The following is a 6,259-nucleotide window of genomic DNA, read 5'->3' as shown; positions in this document are numbered from 1 at the left end:
TCTGCAATTCTAAGAGCCTAGACGTCAGTACGTCGTTCTCAAATCTCACTTAAATTCTCTTTTTCTTCTCCAACCGTAATTTGTTTTCTTCCCATTTTCTACAGTATTGCTTTTACTTATTTATTTGTTGTGTTAGAAATTGTTATTTTAATGAATGAAGTAAATCTAACTGAATCGTAGTTGACATGATATCCATTTTCAAAAATAATTTTTTTCGTTTTTCATTATTTATGTGAATTTCGACGTTGAGAAAACTTTCGAATAAATTTGAACCTTTCAGTGACTTTTCATTCGGTCCAAAAAAATGAAGCAACCAAAAAAACCATATCTCATTTCTTCTTCAATGGCCAAAGATTGGTTATTTAGTTCCCTTTTCCATGCATTTCGTATTTTTATGACTGTTTTTCTTTATGGATCTATTTAAAGTATTTTCTTCATTAATTTTTGTGCGCACTCACATAAACAAGGACTTGAAAGATCTTTCGCCCATATTCAAGTTTTCTTTGTAAATTCAATTGTCTTTTTATTGCAAATTAAACTTACTTTTAATTTATTTTTTGGTCGGGGGTTTTGTTAAGGATGCATGATGGCCAAAGCTATAATTTTAATAGCACTTTTGCTCATTTGTTGCTTTGAAACTGGAGCAAAAGCTGAAAACTTCAAATATAAAGATCCAACGCAACGGTTTAAATGTTCGAATCAAAGACCTGCTTGGTCGCATGACTCTCGAGGAAAAAATAGGTCAAATGGTGCAAATTGAAAGAGTTAATGCTTCAACTGAGGTTATGAAAAAGTATTTCATAGGTAAATGTCTAACTTTATCTTTAAATATTCTCTAATTTAATTCTCTTACAGTAATGTTTTGATTTTTAAATAATAAGATCTTACCTACTGTGCATCTTGCATCAAGAAACAGTTTTAATCTATATTTTTCTAGGGAGTGTATTGAGCGGTGGAGGTAGTGTTCCATCAAAACAAGCATCTGCTCAGGATTGGATCAATATGGTCAACGAAATTCAAAAAGGGGCTTTGTCAACTAGGCTTGGAATTCCAATGATATATGGAATTGATGCTGTACATGGTCACAACAATGTCTATAATGCCACAATCTTCCCTCATAATATTGGACTTGGAGCAACAAGGCAAGATGCTTTAAATTGTTTCTTTTCTAACTTACAAATTATAATTAAAACTCCATTAATAACACTGAAAATAAAACATGTCAGAGTTTTTCTTTTTATTATATAGGGATCCTCAACTTTTGAAGAGAATTGGAGTTGCCAGTGCACGTGAAATTAGAGCTACTGGAATTCCTTACGCTTTTGCACCTTGTGTAGCGGTAACACAACCAGTTCTCTATGTTAACTATGATAAATGAGTATCATCTCTCAAATGCCCAAGTTGTACATAGGGTGGTTGCATAAATGAGATTTAAAGAAAAAAAAACTATATATAACACAAGGATGAAAGTCATTACACATAGAAAAACAGTTGAGTAAATTTGAAATTCGGTAAAATATTACAAGTTGACTAATCCATATTTAGTATATTTGAAAATATTTTAAAGTTGGGGTATATTTCAAAGATTATTTCTGTATTGTACCATTACTATCGTTTGACTTTAAGATGTATAGAATGAGTTATTTATTATGTGATATGATGTATTATTGTGTTTGGTTTTTAATTAGGTTTGTAGAGATCCACGATGGGGTCGATGCTACGAAAGTTATGGTGAAGACCCTAAAATCGTGCAAGAGATGACTGAAATTATACCCGGTTTACAAGGAGAGATCCCACCTAATTCTCGCAAGGGTGTTCCTTATGTCGCTGGAAAGTTAGTAATCAAACCATTTAACCATTTTATATATTTTCTCTTCCATTCAACTTAGATGCTAAACACGTTTTGAAAATATTTATAAAACATAATAAAATTTCAAATTACATTAATAAAAACATAGAATCTTACTCTATTTTATTTTGATTATTTCAAATAGAGAAAATGTGGTAGCTTGTGCAAAACACTATGTGGGCGACGGTGGAACAACTAAAGGCATCGACGAGAACAACACAGTAATAGATAGGCATGGCTTACTTAGCATCCACATGCCAGGTTACTATCACTCAATCATTAAGGGAGTTGCAACCATAATGGTTTCTTATTCAAGTTGGAATGGTGAGAAGATGCATGCTAACAAAAATCTTGTTACTGACTTTCTTAAGAACACTCTTCATTTTCAGGTAATTTTCCTACAACTTCATCGTTACATTTCGAGCAGGGTGTCACTTAATTTATTACTTCAATATTCAATCAATTTGAAAAGATTTTACCAATAGTGGCTTGAATATTTTGATTTTTGTTTTAGGGTTTCGTCATCTCAGATTGGGAGGCTATTGATAGGATTACGGATCCACCGCATGCTAATTATACATATTCTATTTTAGCAAGTATTACTGCTGGTCTTGACATGGTTAGTATATATTATACGTTGAATGTTTCAAAAGTATATTGCAATTATAATAAGAACATTGCTAATCTAATCTTTTGCTTCAGATAATGATACCATACAACTACCCTGAATTCATCGATGGCCTTACCAATTTGGTGAAAAGCAATTATATTCCTATTAGTCGAATTGATGATGCAGTGAAGAGAATACTACGAGTCAAATTCGTTATGGGTTTATTTGAGAATCCAATAGCTGACCTAAGCTTGGTTAATGAACTTGGTAAACAGGTAATACCTAAAATGCAATTTCATTTTAAAGTCAAATTATTTTAAACGTTAAAAGTTCTTGAAAATATTTAAAAATATAGAAAACATTCAAAATCTATGGATGATAGATTGTATAAACTTTCACCGGATCCTATTAGTGGAATTAATAGATATCAAAAGAAGTCTATCAATACCTATATATCTTTGAGAGACTTTAAATCTTTAATGTCTATGTCTTTAATTTCCTCACAATATGCAGGAGCATAGAGAACTAGCTAGAGAAGCAGTAAGAAAATCACTAGTGTTACTAAAGAATGGAAAATCAGCTGATAAACCATTGCTTCCCCTCGAAAAGAAGACACAAAAAATACTTGTTGCTGGTAGCCATGCAAATAACCTTGGATATCAATGTGGTGGTTGGACTATTGAATGGCAAGGACTTAGTGGCAACAACCTTACTAGTGGTATGAAGAATAATTAATACTATATTTTCTTGTAAATTAGTATATTTCGTTATAGATTATAATTTAAATTATTTTGAACGTTATTATGATCTATCAACCCATTTGCTTTTAGGTACAACTGTGCTTGATGCTATAAAAGATACCGTTGATCCTACAACCGAAGTTATATTCAATGAGAATCCAGATAAAAAGTCTCTCCAATCGGACACATTTTCTTATGCCATTGTTGTAGTGGGAGAACATCCATATGCAGAACTCAATGGCGATAGCTTGAATTTGACAATCCCCGATCCTGGTCCAAACACCATCACAAATGTTTGTGGAGTTATAAAATGTGCAGTTGTAATAATCTCAGGGCGACCGGTGGTAATCCAACCTTACGTTGATTCAATAGACGCACTTGTTGCTGCTTGGCTTCCAGGAACTGAAGGCAAAGGCATTACTGATGTATTATTCGGTGACTATGGTTTTACTGGCAAGCTTTCACAAACGTGGTTCAAGACTGTTGATCAATTGCCAATGAACTTTGGAAATCCAAACTATGATCCTCTTTTCCCATTTGGGCATGGTCTTACTACGCAACCCATCAAAAGCTAGTTAGTTGAACCTTTTTTCTATTTTCACGATTTTGAACCGATTTAGTTTTTTTAATATCTTACAGTTTTATAAATATTCATAGTATTTTACTCATTTGATCAACGATAAAGAGAGTATTATTTTTTTTCTGCGTGAAGTATGTCATGGTATTAGAGTAGAGAACCTTTTTCACTTCGATTCTCTAACTTTCTCTTGTTGAATATTAATTAAATTTGTTGTAAGTAGAATAATCGTTATAGATGAATTAATGAGAGAGTTGAGAAAGTTAATATGAGTTAACTAAGTATATTAAATTGATGGGAGTTGGTAAAATGTTGTATTTGGGAGTTTACTAAGTTAAATAAAGTAAATATTGATTTACAAAGTTTTTATTGTGAGACCTAAAGCTTTAGATTACCATGAAGATCCTGTAAATATGATTTATATGTTGTATTGAAAAGCAACCAAGTGAATACACACAAAGAAAGTTAATGAAAGAGTTTTCCAAAAAAGTCTTCTTTTATTTTTTTCACTCAAACAATCTATTAGGTAATTATTTAGTTTGGGGTGTTAATCACACATTTCCAACAAAGTGGTATCAAAGTTTGAGTTAGGAGTTGAAAAAATTGTTTCTTCAAATGGCAAACAACAATTTAGTTCTCTTCCAAGTACCTTGACTTAGGAAAAAAAAATTTATAGCAGTTAGTGTATTCAAATCCTTGCGTATTATAGAGTATACATGTCGTCAATAGCGAAACAATGACATTTAAATTTTCAGAAAAACTGTCACGATTGCACTATATTTGACTGAAAATATTTGTCGTCAATATTAAAACAATGTCATTTTTTTATAAGAAAAACTGTCACGATTGCCCTATATTTGACAGAAAAAAATGTCGTCAATAGCAAAACAATGACATTTAATTTTTTTAAAAAACTGTCACGATCGACATATCCTTGGCATTTAAAAAATGTCATAATAAACGAATTTGTGACATTTTTAAACTGTCGTTAATACGCAAATGATAACAGTTATTTGTTGTCATAATATAAAATATGACAGTTATTTGTTGTCATAAAATAGTAATTAACGACATTTATTTTCTGTCATGAAAAAACTTATTGCGACAGTTTTATAAAACTGTCAAGGAATGACTTTCCATGACTCCCGCTTCTATGACTCCCGCTTCTATGACTGTAAATAAATGTCACGAATTTTATTCGCGAAAGAAAATAACTGTCGTCGTAGGCCACTTTTCTTGTAGTGATCGTTTGTAGAAATTGAAGTCATATCAAGTTGAAAGTTAAGCGATCATGTAGATAGTCAGCCAATTGGGTAGAAAGCTAAGCGATGGTTATTAAGATTGAAGAATGTGAAAGCATTTAGGATTTCTTATTTAAGTCTTCATTTAGGATCCTATTTCATGTACTATTGTAGAATGTATATATAAATACAATATTAAGATTTCATTTTGTATATACACATGTAAAAGAGAAATATTATAGTTTCTAAAAGTATATTAATTTTATTGATTTGTTGGCATAATAAAAAAATATTTTATCTACACGGACCCATAATGACGTTTTTTAATTAACTATTTGACGTCATAGAAAATGGACAATAATGCAATAATTTAATAAAAATAAATTTGTAAAAATAGAGCAAAAAACAAGGCTTTAATGTCGGTTTTAAACTGACATTATTGTGGATCTATAATGTCGGTTTTAAAATCGATATTTTTGGCCTCTTTAATGTTGACTTTAAATCGACATCAAAGCCCAACTAACATTAAAGTACTTTAATAACACTATCAAAGATGTCGGTTGAAGATCGATAATTAATATATTTAATGTCGATTTTAAACGAGTCTCTTTAATGTCGGTTTTGAATCAGTGTCTTAACCCTCTTATTATTCTAACTTATCTTGTTTTGATTAGTAGGCACTACAAGAAATCAGAACAATTGCGACGCCAAAAACAACGTCGGCGAAAGATGTGTCGCTATTGATCACCTTTTGTCGATGCATGAAATGTTACGTTGTGAAAATTTTAAAATTAAATTTAATGTGTTCACTTTTCGCGACACACACAATGGTACGTCGCGGAAAGTGTAGAGAAACAAGACGTCGTCGAAAGTCAAAAAATTAAATAATGCGTTCACTTTCTGCGACGCACAAAACCAAACGTCGCGAAAAGTTTAAAATAAAAATTGAAATTAAATTTAATGCGTTCACTTTCCGCAACGCACACAATGGTACGTCACGGTAAGTCACTTTTCACGACGCAAAGGAACAAGATGTCGTGGAAAGTCAAAAAAATTAAATTTAATGCGTTCACTTTCCGCGACGCACAGAACCAAACGTCGCGAAAAGTTTAAAATGAAAATTGAAATTAAATTTAATGCGTCCACTTTTCGCGACGCACACAATGGTACATCGCGAAAAAGTTTTAAATTAAATTTAATATCTTCATTTTTTGTTACATACAAAAATCACCTAGCGAAAAG

General features: G+C 31.5%; 1 pseudogene; it reads left to right on the top strand.

Annotated features, from left to right (window-relative positions):
- The first annotated feature begins 366 nt into the window (after positions 1-366).
- Positions 367-3,931, top strand: LOC116402891 (annotated as a pseudogene).
- The last annotated feature ends 2,328 nt before the right edge of the window (positions 3,932-6,259 follow it).

Source organism: Cucumis sativus, chromosome 1 (genome assembly GCF_000004075.3).
Source record: "Cucumis sativus cultivar 9930 chromosome 1, Cucumber_9930_V3, whole genome shotgun sequence".
Lineage (NCBI taxonomy): Eukaryota > Viridiplantae > Streptophyta > Magnoliopsida > Cucurbitales > Cucurbitaceae > Cucumis > Cucumis sativus.
The sequence above is the reverse complement of the archived record's forward strand: the minus strand, read 5'-3'. Positions and strand labels throughout refer to the sequence as shown.